This window comes from Phacochoerus africanus, chromosome 1 (genome assembly GCF_016906955.1).
Source record: "Phacochoerus africanus isolate WHEZ1 chromosome 1, ROS_Pafr_v1, whole genome shotgun sequence".
In the NCBI taxonomy this organism is placed as follows: domain Eukaryota; kingdom Metazoa; phylum Chordata; class Mammalia; order Artiodactyla; family Suidae; genus Phacochoerus; species Phacochoerus africanus.
Window position 1 is genome coordinate 190,460,881 of NC_062544.1, and position 15,299 is coordinate 190,476,179.

General features: G+C 40.0%; 1 long non-coding RNA gene across 3 annotated transcripts in view; it reads left to right on the forward strand.

Annotated features, from left to right (window-relative positions):
* The window catches only part of LOC125130758 (uncharacterized), an 83,235-nt gene that overhangs the window by 52,882 nt on the left and 15,054 nt on the right, over positions 1–15,299 (forward strand). For 2 of the 3 annotated variants that reach the window (XR_007135797.1, XR_007135796.1), the window contains exon 5: positions 10,867–10,984. This is a non-coding gene — a long non-coding RNA (uncharacterized LOC125130758). Of the gene's footprint in view, positions 1–10,866; positions 10,985–12,889; positions 12,951–15,299 lie in introns of those variants that run through there. The other variant, XR_007135798.1, reaches the window with a different exon arrangement.

A 15,299-nucleotide genomic window follows, 5' to 3' on the forward strand; every position in this document is an offset into this window, starting at 1 on the left:
GCAATCCCACAGAAGTGGGTGAATGCAACCTGGCAAGTGGAGCTAGCTCTAGTGCTAGATGGCAAGCCATTTCATGTGATTAGAGACGATTTGTAGGTAGCATAAACAGTGATTCTTTATGCCTACATCTCTGTCTTCTTGTTAGCTTTTCACCCTTCTTTTCCTGGAAAAGACAAGACCAGCCCAACTGTTCAATTCTATTGATGATTTGGAAGAAAATACAGGAGACTGAAGTAACTGGAATATGGTTTGCAAATGTACTACAGTAAGGTGGGGACTCAAGTACATTAAACAGCCTTCTAAACAGCTTTAGGTAGGAGACTCTCCCCACTGCACTAACTTTCACCAGTCATAACAAAAAAGGAATTTCTACTGAGCTGACCAAGACTAGCAAAATGTTTCTAACCCATACAGCTGGGGACTCCCATAACTTTTTCTCTGGTAAGTTTGAGTTTTCCTCTAGGGAAATAATTCTGCTTCTTTCTTCCCTGAAGTTCAGCCCTGAGTGTACAGCAGAAATTGCCTGCAGCTACTCTGCTATGCCCAGAAGCACCCTCCAGAAAGAATTTAAATGCATTCAGAAGATCAGCTGTCTTCCTAAATGACACCAATAGGGATGTGAGGCAAACTGAGAGGAGTTGCTCCAAGCATTTGCTACTCCATGACTACAATGCAAAACCATGGCTGCTTGATGGAGAGGGCAATAGAGCTAGGGTCTCAGGGGAAAACCGTCGTCTTCTCTGACTTGGTGTAGTCATGGTCATCTGTCCACCTTGGCCTTGGCAGGGGCTGTCTCAGGATTTGTCTTATAGGCCAATTCTTGAAAGCAATTGAATTTGGGAAGAATTTTGTGTAAAATGCTGAGGCCTATGTTGATACAGTTTGCAAATAGAGAGGACGGTTTTCAAATAGAGAGGCTCTAACTTTAGCTTAGGACTTGCCTCCTTGAGAATTCAGCTTCTCTTAAATTCTACTTCTCTTACAATTAATTACTATGCCTAGCATTTAGCTCTTGCTGCCCTCTGGAGAAAGAAATAAGGGGCTCTTTAAGTACTGTCCAGAGACACTCACCCTTTGCTTTTTTTTTTTTTTTTTTTTTTTTGGCTGCCCTGAGACATATAGAGTTCCCTGGCCAGGGATCAGATCCAAGCTACAGTTGCAACCTATACTGCAATGCTGGATCCTTGACCCACTGTGCCAGAGATGGAACCTTCGTCCTAGTGCTCCAGAGATGCCACTGATCCAATTACACACCACAGTGGGAACTCCTCACCCTTTGCTTTAAATTGGCTACTCGGTTCCACAGTTTTTAGAGTTATTTCCCCTCATAGCTTTCAAATGTCAGAGATGTTGTACAAGCTTCTTCTTCTATCCCCATTTTCTACAAGTGAAAGCTTTAGCAGTTGCTTTGTCACAACATGCCAGGAACTATCAATACCTACCACTAGTGATGAGGTCATTGTCACTTGGCTGGTGAGTGAACCAGTTCCAGAATTCCATGATTATAGTTTGATTCCCAGAATCACTCAATTATGTCAAGTTGGTTGATTGTATTGCTCGAGTGTTCTACGTACTTACTGATTTTTGCCAACTTGTTCTAGCAATTCCCAAGGGAGGTGTATTGAGATTTCCAAATATCATTGTGAATTTGTCTATTTCTTTTTTCAGTTCTTTTAGTTTTTGTATCAAGTATTTTGATGCTCTTATTAGGTACATACAAGTTAAGAATTGTTTTGACATCTTTACATCTTTATGAATTAACCTATTTCTAACTCTATAATGTTCCTTTCTATCTCAGGTAATATTTTTTGTTCTGAAGTCTACTTAGATGTTAATATTATCACTCTGGTTTTCATTTTATTAGTGTTTGCAAAGCTGTTTTGTTATACTCTTCCTTCAATCTAGCTGCATTATTTTTTAAAGTATGTTTCTTATAAATAACATGTAGTTGTTCTTATTTTTCTTTCCAAGCTGACAATCTCTGTGAATTGGAATGTTTAGACTATGTATTTATATTTGGTATAATAGTTGATATGGCTAGATTTAAATCTACCATATTGCTCTTTATTTTCCATTTCTCTATCTGTTCTTTGTTTCTTTCTTCCTTCTTTACTCATTTATTTTACTTTATGTTTTGTGATCCTATTTTAATGTCACAGTTGGTTTATTATCTTACTTCCTTAGTTTTTGATTGTTATTGTTGTTCTTTACTTATTTTTTCAATTGCTCTAGGATTTGTATTACACATCTTTAGCTCACCATAGTCTATCTTCAAATTTATATATGGTATATAAAACCTTTCATCTTTGATGTCATTCATTTTAATCCTGCAGATGGTAGAAACCTTACAATTAAAGAATGAGAAAAATGTTTTTTATATAAACCATATATTTTCCATTTCCAGAGTTCTTTATGCCTTTGTTATGCCAAATGTTCATCTGCCACCATTCTCCTTCTTCCTAAACAACTTATTTTAACATTGTTGTAAAGGAGGTCTGCTGGCCTTTGTATGAAAAAGTATTAATTTGTCCTTGTTTTTGAAAGACATTTTCATTGAGTATAAAATTCTAGGTTGACTGTTGTGTTTTCTTTCAGTGCTTTAAAGATGTCATTCTATTATCTTCTAGTTCATAGTTTTTAACAAGAAATATATTCTTATTTTATCTTACTTCATTTCTTTGGCTGCTCTTTATCACTGTTTTCCAGCAAGTTCACTATAATGTGTCTATGTCATTTTCTTTCTGTTCATTTTGTTTAACATTTGTTGAGATACTTAGATCTATACATTCACCATTTTGATAAAATTTTGGAGATTTTCAAGCATAATTTCTTCAAATATTTTGTTTTCACTCTCTCTTCTCTTCTTAGAACTCCATTTACCATATGCTAGGCTTCTTGACATTTTTCAAAGGTTTGTTTATTTTTAAAAAATCTTTTTCATCCTTGTGCTTTATTTTGGATAATTTCTGTCCTTAGGTCTTTGTGTTCACTAATTTTTAATTTTATTTATTTAGTCAAAATTTTAGAGCTCACCCATGGCATATGGAGGTTCCCAGGCTAGGGGTCAAATCAGAGTTGTAGCTGTTGGCCTGTGCCACAGCCACAGCAACATGGGTTCTGAGCCACATCTGTGAGCTACACCACAGCTCATGGCAATGCCAGATCCTAACCCACTGACTGAGGCCAGGGATTGAACCTGTGTCATCATGGATACTAGTCAGATCTGTTTCCAATGAGCCATGACAGGAACTCCTATGTTCACTAATTTTTTATTTTGTAGTATCTGATCTGCATCTAATTCTACCCAGTGTGTTTTTTTATTTAAAATATTGCATTTTCTAGAGTTCCCTTGTGGCCCAGTGGGTTAAGGATCTGGCACTGTCACTGCAGTAGCTTGAGTTTTTGTGGCACAAATTAGATCTCTGATCCAGGAAGTTCCACATGTTGCAGGCACAGCTGAAAAAAATCAATAAAATATTGCATTTTTCATTTCTAAATGTTCTACTTGGGTCTTCTTTTTGTATCTTTTATTCATCTTATCACTGTATTCATGTTTTCCTTAACATTCCTGAGGACATGAGCATATTTCTAACAACTTTTTAATGTTTTTTTTTCCTTCTAATTCCATACTTTCTGTCATGTCTGGTTTTGTCTATATTGATTTATTATTATACTGAATATGGGTCATATTTTTCTGCTTGCTTCATGTCTGGTAGCTTTTTTTTATTATTATTAGGTAACAGACACTGTAAAAAATCTTTTTTGTTTTTGAGTGGTGGATTTTTTTGCATTCCTCTAAATAATTGTGGACTTTTTCCCGACATACAGTTAAGTTACTTGGAAACAATTTGATTCTTTCAGGGCTTTCTTTTATGTTTTGTTAGTTGGGGACTAAAGAAGCCTTTGTTTTAGGGCTAATTTAGCCTCACTAAGAAGGCAAAATACTATGTCTAATTCCATGTGAATTATGCAGTTTTTCTCTCCTGACTGATAGAAAAATGAATATTTCCCAGCCCTGAATTGTTTTGTTTGCTTCTTTCTTGTTTTTCTTTTTCCAGGCTCATGGTTTTCACTCTACACATGCACAGGTCTGAATTCACCCAGATTCCAAGGGGCCTATCTGCAGATCTCCAGCACTTTCTCTTTGTGCATTTCCCTCCTTTTTAGGACTTGGCCCCACTGATTCTCTTGCTATAGCCTCCAAGAAATCTAATGTCCAGCTCCTCATCTCAGTGGGACTGCTGCTTTCTGTTTGGGTTTCTCTTTTACTGTATTGCAGTCTTGAAACTTCTTGCAGGCAGTGACTGGGGTAATTACAGGGAGGGCTCATGTCATATTTTCCTTTCTCTTAGCCTTTATAGTCTTTGCCTGTCTGAAATATGCAAACAGTTGTTTCATTTAGTTTGTCAGTTTTCTGGTTGCATGTATCAAGGGGGCAATTCCTATTAATAATTAATTGGTAGAATTGGAAATCTACTTAACATTGTTTTTTTTTTCTTTTTAGGGCCACACCTGTGGCATATAGAAGTTCCTAGGGTAGAAGTCAAATCAGAGCTGCAGCTGCCAGTCTATGCCACAGCCACAGCAACACCAGTCCAAGCCAGTCTATGCCACAGCTCGCAGTATTGTCAGATCCTTTAACCCACAAAATGAAACCAGATACTGAACCTGCATCCTCATGGATACTAGCCAGGTTCTTAATCCACTGAGCTACAACAAGAACTCCTACTTAACATTTTTAAGGCATTTTCTACCACTTCTCATCAAAGTGATTTTTTTACTGTCTTTAGCATAATTTTCTTTCTTCTTCTTCTTCTTCTTTTTTTTTTTTTGTCTTTTTGCCTTTTCTAAGGCTGCATATGGAGGTTCCCAGTCTAGGAGTCTAATTGAAGCAATAGCCGCTGGCCTACACCAGAGCCACAGCAACACAGGATCCGAGCCATGTCCGCAACCTACACCACAGCTCATGGTGATGCTAGATCCTTAACCCGCCTAGGGATTGAACCTGCAATCTCATGGTTCCTAGTCAGATTTGTCAACCACTGAGCCACAACAGGAGCTCCTTCAGCATAACTTTCAAAATAGTTATGTGAGGCAAGTGTATATGTATACATGTGAGTATGAGTATGTGTATAATTATCCTCACTATTCATAATCTGTTAGATCCTAAATTCAAATGGATACATTCTTTACAGAGAATTTGGATAGCAAGTTATACCTTGATATCTGGATCAACTTGGTTTTTAACTTTTAGCTGATGAGTGGCAGAAATGGGAAGAGAGAAGATCCTTCCCAGTCAGGGTCCCAATCAAAAATAGATGGTACATTTAAAGGGTTGAATGAAAGAGGAGTAAAGAAAGACACTATTTAGAGATTTGTGGGAAGATTTAAGAGAACCAACAAGAACCCAAGGACCGGCACCAGTGGGTTAGCATTCTTAGACCTAAAGGAACAAGAAGAAATGGCGTTCCCAGGGCCTGCATGGCAACTAGAGTCATGGACAAGGGACCACATGACAGGATCTGTGGCTATAGCGAAGTTCAGCCACTGTTGAGGTTGGCATCAAGTTCTGGGGGAATGTGTAGTGGGGGAGGTCTTGGCTGAGGTTCTTTAGAAGCAGATCCTGGGAGTTCCCGTCATGGCGCAGTGGTTAACGAATCCGACTAGGAACCATGAGGTTGCGGGTTCGGTCCCTGCCCTTTCTCAGTGGGTTAATGATCTGCCGTTGCCATGAGCTGAGGTGTAGGTCACAGACGCGGCTCGGATCCTGCATTGCCGTGGCTCTGGTGTAGGCTGGTGGCTACAGCTCCGACTAGACCCCTAGCCTGGGAACCTCCATATGCCGCGGGAGCGGCCCAAGAAATAGCAAAAAGACAAAAAAAAAATTTTTAAATTTAAAAAATAAAAAAATAAAAAAAGAAGCAGATCCTGAGGCAAGGACTCATGTGTAAGTGAATTATTGAGGAAGTGCTCACAGGAGACTCATGTAAGAGAATAGGAGAGCCAAGACAAGGAAGGGGATAAAGCTTTATAAGAGTACAAGCAAAATCCCAGCCTTAAACTAACTCCACACATTTTTCTGGGGTGAAATCATACCCAAGAGTTGGTCCTACTTCTAGGAAAGAGAGTTGGGTTTCCATCCTCTTGGCTAATCTCTGGGGGACATGAACTCCTAGACACACCCAACCTTCTACCTGTACTGAACGAAGTAGGTCTGGTGGCCCAAAGGTGGTTTTCTGAAGACAGTTATAGCTGTCAGCAAACAGAAACACAAAGGAACATACATAGAAGCAGACCATGGACACATAGAAACAGGCTTCTGGGCATAGCACCAGCAGTGCCTGCCACAGGGGAGGAGGGAAATAAATAACCCAACTACACCCCTCATTGACCTCCCATTGATCATACCCAACCAGGAGCTGGAGGATAAGGGATCCAAGGTAATGTAGGTCTTAGGCATAAAGTAGACACAGGAGAGTAGAAAACGGATCTGAAGAGCAAGGAGAGAATTACTAGAACAAGAGGAATTTTATACCTATCCACTGGGTTCTTGAATTCAAATAGTGATAGTTTGGAAAAGCAAGAGATAACTTTATGTGTATGTAATTAATGTTTGCTGTACAAATAACTGTAATAGCATGAATTATGCCATTAATGTTATTTCTGCTACTGTAGACCAGTTTCTATAGGTCTAATCCCCCATCTATGAAATTTTTTTAAAAAGCAAAAATACACGACACTTAAAAATATTCCATTCTCTTCAGTGTGTTCAAGTTCCAGGCTCTGATGAGATAGAAATTAAAAGGTATCCTGATAGTATCTTTAAGGAGTTTAGATCCTAAAAAGCCATCAATGCATGTAATCTTGAGAAGTCCTGAATAAAATCAATGTTGCCTGCTTTTTGGAGCATTTTGCATGTGTTAAACTTCCTCTCTGACATTTGGCATTAGCTCTATGGCAAAAGAGAACTACTGGTAAAAGCCAAGATTGCAAAGGCCTGGAATGAACAGAAAGCTTGCACTGGGAGGAGATGGGCCAGATATCAAGTTTAGGGTGATGTAATGCTTATGTCTATGGCCCTGGAGTTCAAAGGTTATATACTGTAAACTCTAAACTCCAGGGGACATTATTTCCAGCATTGATATGACTTGCCCAAGCTTCCTTGTAAGCCTAATTATATATCTACAATCTGGACCCTTATAAATGGTTTCCCTGCGTGTGCTCATATAGGCTTTCAAAGGCCCAACGCAATGTTGTACTTGACAGGATCCTTTGTGCATGTTTGTTTGGTGCCGGTAACTGAAAACTTAACTCAAATTAGCTTAGGCTTAAATAAGGATTTATGGGCTCTGTAACCACACTGGGGAAATAGCAGAGGAGCTGCTAGGACTTCAGGGTGGTTAAACCTGGACATTTTCTCCACTGATTCCGTCCACTTCAGTCTTTATGTTGGTTTCATTCTCTCTGACAGGCTTTCTCCTGTTGCAGGGAAGCATAGCCTGCTTCTGTCTCTCTGCTTTACCCCTGCCAAGACGCTCAAGTTCATCCTCTCTGGTGCCAAGTAAAAAAAATCCCAGAGAGGGACTCGACTGACCTGACTTGAGTCAGGTGTCCATCCCCCGATCAAACAACTATGGCCAAGGAGACAGGCTACCCTGATTGGGCCTTTTGGGAGGTCTTGTGCTCACCCTTTTGCCTTTTAGTGGGGTCAGGAATGGACACTGTGAGAAAATAACAGCTCCCTTTCAACTTTCTGGTTGGAGTCCAGGAGAGGAACAAAGAAGAGGCTAGTGTTCAGGTATACTCTGCAAAGTGCAGGTGACTACCTTCGCTTTAAAGATGAGACAGCCAAAAAAAAAAAAAAAAAATCCTGAGACAGCCAAGTCTTAGAGAGGTCAGGGGACTCATTCAAGGTTATAGAGGTAGTAAGTGGCAAAGGTCTGATTCGTCAGAGGCAATTTATTATAGGGATTAAGAAGTCAGACCCTAGAACCCAGTAGATCTGAGCCCAAGCCCCAGTTCTGCTACCTACCAGTATTGTTTTGTATGAATTATTTTACTTCTTTGCCTCTTATTTCTCAACTTAAATGATGCCTTATGGGCATCATTATAGTACAACCTTCATTAAGATAATCATGAGGATTAAATGAAATAATACACGAAAGGTGCTTAGCACAGTGCTAGGCATAATGTAAGATTTGCCAGTGTTGGAGTTCCCGTCATGGCTCAGCAGAAAAGAATCTGACTAGCATCCTTGAGGATGCAGGTTTGATCCCTGATCTTGCTCAGTGGGTTAAGGATCCAGCATTGCCATGAGCTGTGGTATAAGTTGCAGATGTGGCTTGTATCCCATGTTGCTGTGGCTGGGATCACTAGCTATCTTGGGATCACTAGCTCATAGTTCTAGGGTTCCCCTAGGTGACCCCTAGCCTGGGAACCTCCATACGCCACAGGTGTGGCCCTGGAAAAAAAAAGACAAAAAAAATTTTGCCAGTGTTATTGGCTAAGGATTTGAACATAAGTATCTCTGCCTCAAAGCAACATCTGTGTGGTTTGAGAGCCTCAGGGGAATCACTGCAATTGCTTCATTCTGTTCTCAGGCCCAATCACTTTGGAATTTTTATAAATGATCCACAAATAAATGAAGTCAGAAAGCCTGCCTTCATTGCCACTGAGCAGCGAGACCACTACCAGGTCATTATATGGGCTGGAAATGGACTGAGCGATGGACCAGAAATGCAAACCAATTCTCAGGAAATCAAAGATTCCAGCCAGGTCTCATTACCAGAGGACATTCTGTCCATTTACCCAAGGAACTAATATAACTGCTCAACTCAGAGTGCTAACATCATCCGTGCTTCCAAACTAGACTCAGGAAAACATGACCTGTCACTCACTCACTCATCAAGGGTTTATTTAGCATTTACTGTGTGTAGACCCAGAGCTCTGCATGGTGTTTAATATTTATAATCAAAAGAGTCTCTCCTATTTGGAAAGATGAAAAGGGCATTGAGTTATTGGATGGAGGAGCAGTCAGTGAAGGAAACCTAAACATATTGTCTGATGAGATTCTCCTTGAATCCATGCTTGAGGATATTTGAAAAAATTAATCACAGCACTATTTAGAATAGCCAAGACAAGGAAGCAACCTAAATGTCCATCAACAGAGAAATGGGTAAAGATGTGGTTCATATACACAATGGAATATTACTCAACCATAAAAAATAAGGAAATAATGCCTTTTCCAGCAACATGGATGGACCTAGAAACCATCATACTCAGTGAAGTTAGTCAGTGGAAGACAAACATCATATGATGTCACCTATATGTGGAATCTAAATTTAAAAAAATGGTTACAAATGAACTTATTTGCAGAACAGAAATAGACTTACAGACTTATAAACATTTATGGTTACCAAAGGGGACAGGTTGAAGCGATGGACTGGGGGTTTGAGATTGTCATATGCACACTGAGTTACATGAAATGACTGGCCAATGGGGACCTGCTATATAGCACAGGGAGGGAACTCTACCCAGTAATCAATGATAATCTATGTGGGGAAAAATTTGAGAGAATGGATACGTGTATATGTATGACAGGGTCACTTTGTTGTACAGCAGAAATTATGTAAATTAACCATATTTAAATAAAACAAAAAAAAGTTTCTCAGGAGTAAGAAATTATAAAGGGAAATCAAATGTAATATCCCTTGTTACTAACTCATGGTGTATAAAAATATCAATGATATTCTCCTCAAAAATGTACCTTTTTACATTGAACCAAAACTCCCATGAGCTAATTACAAAGAGAATATTTCTGGCAAAAGAGATGATACTAAAAGTAGTCGTGTGAAAGATGCCTTAGCTTGATAACCTGGGAAGAATGCTCATTATTCTTAATAATGGTTTATTGATAGCTATTCATTAATTATAATAATATTTATTGATCCATTGATCCTTTCATCCCTAATTTTCAAAGTGCTTTAAAACTAGTAATTAATTTCTCCAACATCTTACGACACATTTAAAGTTAACTTCCTGCAAAATTCGCACCAATGCTCAGAATACCTTACTCAGAAGTTTTAATTCCAGGCTGTCATTTCATTGATTGAAACCTTGGAATGAGGAGCAACCAGTTTCTAAATTGTACCCAGAGGAGAACTCAACAGCAGGAAAGTTTTTGTATACTGTCAAAGGAAGAAATTCAGGGTGTGGGAAAGGCCTTAACTGGTGGTGGAATCTGCAGCTGGTGTGATGTTGTTGGGTAAACCAGAGCTCATGTGAAGTTAAGGAAAAAGTTCCCTGGGTCTCACTAAAATGCCCAATGTCAGCTTGCATAAGAGGAGAAAGGTCCACTCTTCAGTGATCCAGCTCCATCTCCAGTGCAGGCTAAGAGGTGGTATGGTGGGGTAGGGAGTTCCTGGGCACAGAGTCCAGGGACTGGGCTGCCAGTACAGCTCCACACTGCGTGGCTATGTGACCTGGAGTGAGTCACTTCACCTCTCTGAGCCTTTCTTTTTTGATCCACAAAATTAGTTTAGATTAGTTTGGAGCCGTATGTCACAAACGAGCAGGCTAAATGACAATGTTAGGTAGTAGCCCTGTTTTCTTTGGCTAGATAGTGTTTTTTAAAATGCCTGTATTTCCGTTCGCCTTAGCCCCCACCATTCCCCATTACCTAATCCCCAGTGTTCCTCCCTCTTTTATGTCACCTTCCATTTGAGCTGACCATCCCTCGTTGAGATGACCTCTGATGCTGTTGCCAACCCTAATAACCAGAAAACCTAGGCATAAAGGGTCCCTAAGCCTCAGCAGTCAGGTAGGAGGAGAATTACAGAACTCTGAAGCTTTGGTGTGCTTTTCCAGGTGCTTCCAGCTGTGAGCTGACGACGTCATCTCTTACACCTCTTCCTGAAGATCGCTGACAGCCACGCTCTCCATGGCAGGCACAGAATTAGCCTTTTCCATCTCTTGTATACAGCAGGTGAGAGCACACAGCTAGGTCCCTATTTTAATTTCTCATTTTCTCTTTTCGACTCTTAGAGGCCACAGAGGAGAGATCACCCACGGGGCAAAGAAGCTCTTGTCAAGAGCAAGGTTTGAATCAATGATGGAGGGAAAAGAGGGCAAGAAAAGAGAAATGCTGTGGGGGAATTTCACCCCAGATTTAAGTTAGAGAGAGGCCTGAAAGGCTGGCTATCTTCTGTAAATCCCCCAACTTCTTGACTCTTTCAGGAGCTCCAGCTCTTACCACGCGCTTGAGTTGAGTAGGCTTCCTTGAGTGCTGGCAGGGTGCCCCTTCTCCAGGGGAATTTGTTCCTGCTGACCCGAGGGCACACAGCTGCTGTGGGCCTTGGGAACACAGGCTGTCTGTACAATGCAACCCTGTATTGAAGAAAATCCCCCGCCACGTCCCCATGCAGGAGTTCTGTCATTAACACGGTGTTGCTCATGGGGTGGAATGTGCAAAGGATAGGGAGAATGGCTTCTTTCTCAAAAGCTTTCTTTTTATAAGCTTGGCCCCCTTGACAACTTGGAAATTTCTTTTGTCACTGAAAAAACATTTCTTTTAAACACAACCCAGACAGCTGTGTGCCTTAAAAGATCTCTTGACCAAACAGATAAGGGAGGCAAGTCAAAAAGCACCCAACTGCAGATTAAAATCAAGAAGCTGATTCCAAGAGCCACATAATGACTGTGGCTTAGCATTCAACTTTCCTCCCTTAAGTGGTTAATTTTCCCCCTGATCACAGAAGTCAAGCATACTCACTGTTGAAAACAAAGGGAGCAAATAATCACCCTTGAACCTCACGACCCAAAGATTTCATTTTAGCACATTTAAAAATTTTTTTAGGAGTTCCCGTCATGGCGCAGTGGTTAACGAATCCGACTAGGAACCATGAGGTTGCGGGTTCGGTCCCTGCCCTTGCTCAGTGGGTTGACGATCCGGCGTTGCCGTGAGCTGTGGTGTAGGTTGCAGACGCGGCTCGGATCCTGCATTGCTGTGGCTCTGGCGTAGGCCGGTGGCTACAGCTCCGATTCGACCCCTAGCCTGGGAACCTCCATATGCCGCGGGAGCGGCCCAAGAAATAGCAACAGCAACAACAACAACAACTACAACAACAACAAAGACAAAAAGACAAAAAAAAAAATTTTTTTTAATTTATTTTTTGGCTGCATCCTCAGCATATGGAAATTCCCAGGCCAGGGATAGAATCCAAGCCCCAGCTGCAACCTCTGCCATGGATGCAGCAACACCAGATGCTTAACCCACGGCACCAGGCTGGGGATCAACCCTGCACCTCAGGAGCAAACTGAGCCACTGCAGAAAGACAATGCGGGAACCTTAACCTGCTGTGCCACAGCAGGAACTCCTCATTTTAGCACATTTTCTAAACACTTTTCTCTGTGCACAGTAATATATTTTTTAAAATTGAGGTATAAATGACATGTAAAATTTTATTAAACTAAAAATATTTCAGCTGTACAGTATTATGATTCAATATTTGTATGCATTGTGAAATGATCAGTGCAATAGCTCTCATTAAAAGTTTCATTATATTTACCTACAGAAATTTTTTTCTCATGTTGAGGACTTTGAAGATCTACTCCCTTAGCAACTTTCAAATCTCCAATACAGTATTATTAACTGTAGTCACCAAGCTGCATTACATCCCTCTGACTTAATTATTTTATAACTGGAAGCTTGGACCTTTTGACCCCTTTCACCCATTTTACCCACTCCCCACCTCTGGCAACCATCAGTCTATTCTCTGTATCTATGAACTTGGTTTTTTGTTGGTGGTGGTGGGCTTTTGCTTTTTGTCTTTTATAGATTCCCCATATAAGTGAGATTGTACAGTATTTTGTCTTTCTCTTTTTCACTTAGGGCAATGTCTTCAAGGATCATCCCTGTTGTTGCAAAGGGCATAATTTGATTCTCTTTTTATAGGTAAATAGTATTCCTTGTATATAGTATTCCTAGTATTCCTTATATATTTCATTCTCTTTTTATAGCTGAATAGTATTCCTTGTATATATTCATTCTCTTTTTATAGCTGAATAGTATTCCTTGCATTACTTTTATAGCTGAATAGTATTCCTGTATTGCAGCTGTATATTTTATAGCTGAATAGTATTCCTCAACAGCATTCATTCTCTTTTTATAGCTGAATAGTATTCCTTGTACATAGGAATGCTATGAGTATTATGAATACCCCTTAATGCTCCATTTGCATTAAGGGGTATTCATATATTGACTATTGAAAATATGCCGCAATGAATATTGGTGTCCATGTACCTTTTCAAATTAGTATTTGCATTTTCTTTGGGTAAATATACAGAAGTGGGTTTGCTGGGTCATGTGGTAGTTCTATTTTTAATTTTTTGCGGTACATCCATAACATTTTCCATAGTGGCTGCACCAATTTATGTTCCCACCAACAGCACACGAGTTCCCCTTTTCGCCACATCCTCAGCAATACTTGATATCTCTTGTCTTTGGATAACTGCCATTTTGACAGATACGAAGGGCTATCTCATTGTGGTTTTTATTTGCATTTTCCTAATGATTAGTGATGTTGAACATTTTTTCATGTATCTGTTGGCCATCTGTATGTTTTCTTAGGAAATATGTCTATTTAGATCCTCTGCTCATTTTAAAATCAGATTTTTTTTTTTACAATTTATGCTTTCTTTATATATTTTGGATATTAATTCCTCTATCAGGTAATATGATTCACAAATATTTTGTCCCATTCGGTAGATTGCCTTTTCATTTTGTTGATGGCTTCCTTTGTTGTGCAGAAGCTTTTAGGAATATCTTCCTAAATGTAGTTGAGAACACACTAGTCTCATCTCTTAAAGTCACATTTTCCTTTTTCAGGGTACTACTAAATCTCTCTCAGGGAAGATAGAATGCATATGTCATTTAATTTACATGTAACAAGATTTTCAAGGGTTTAGGAGAGATGAGGACATTTGTCCAGGACCATAGAGTTTTGACCATCAAGAGAAGAGATTCGGTACTTCCTAAAAAAATGTCACAGGTGATAGTTGTATTGGACCTAAGCTGTGGAACCAAAATCTCAAATTCTTATCCACCTATATCTTAGATATGACTTCTAGCCATTTGTTTAGATTTATCATTAATTAAAAATACTTGATAAAATATTTTTTCTATTTTTTATTCTTCTTATTATTTCCCAACAGACCTCTGAAATGTGACTTAGAATCACCAGATTTTAAAGCAGCCTCAGGAGCAGTCCCCAGTGTACCCCCACATCCCAAGGATTTTGTCCTGGGAGTATAAATAGGTGGTCTTTATGGAGAAGGGGGGAAAACACATTAAGGAAAGGAGAAACAAATGTGTATTTAGTATTAAAAGAAGTCTGTGCCAGGGAGTTCCCATTGTGGCACAGCGGAAACAAATCCAACTAGGAACCCTAAGGTTGTGGGTTCAATCTCTGGCCTGGCTCAGTGGGTTAAGGATCTGGCATTGCTGAGAGCTCTGGTGTACGTCGCAGACATGGCTCGGATATGGTTTTGCTGTGGCTGTGGCATATGCCGGCAGCTGTAGCTCTGATTCGGCCCTAGCCTAGGAACCTCCATATGCCACAGGTGTGGCCCTAAAAAGCAAAAAAAAAAAAAAGTTTGTGCCAAACGACCTTGTGTTCAGCCTGAAGCTTTAAACAGAGTCCATTGCACCATCTGGAAAACATGAGTTTCAGCAAGAGAACCAGTACCACCCCAAACACATTTCCCTTGTTATATCCATCTGCACGGTTAAGAGACTACAAGGTGAAGAGCGTTGGGGAATTCTACAAGACACAAAAGCATCAATACTAGGAATAATGGGTCTTGCTCTGCTGCAACCTGGCCAGTCCCAGATTCAGGGTGTAGAGACCCTTGATGTTACCACACAAGGCAATTCTCAAGTGTGAAATATGTTCAGGACTCTTTGCCCCTGATCGAAAACTGCCTTTCCACAGAGTAGTTGTAGATGTGAGTGTGGTTGACCCCCTCAGCAGTTTAGGGTGGAAATGGGAAGCAGGAAAGGTGATATAATGTGTAGAAAGCATAATTACGTGAACTTTCTCAACCAACCTACATACATGGCATCTTTCAAAATTCTAGTGCTTAATTTATTCTGGCCCTGGAAAACAAGCAATTATATCTGGAACTGAGTCTTTACTAGATAGACATAGTACTTTGTCTTTATGCATCAATGCTTAAAAGCTTTGCTAAAATATATATGGAACACACTCCCCACAGTTAGGAGAGGGCTGAGAGAAGGTAGG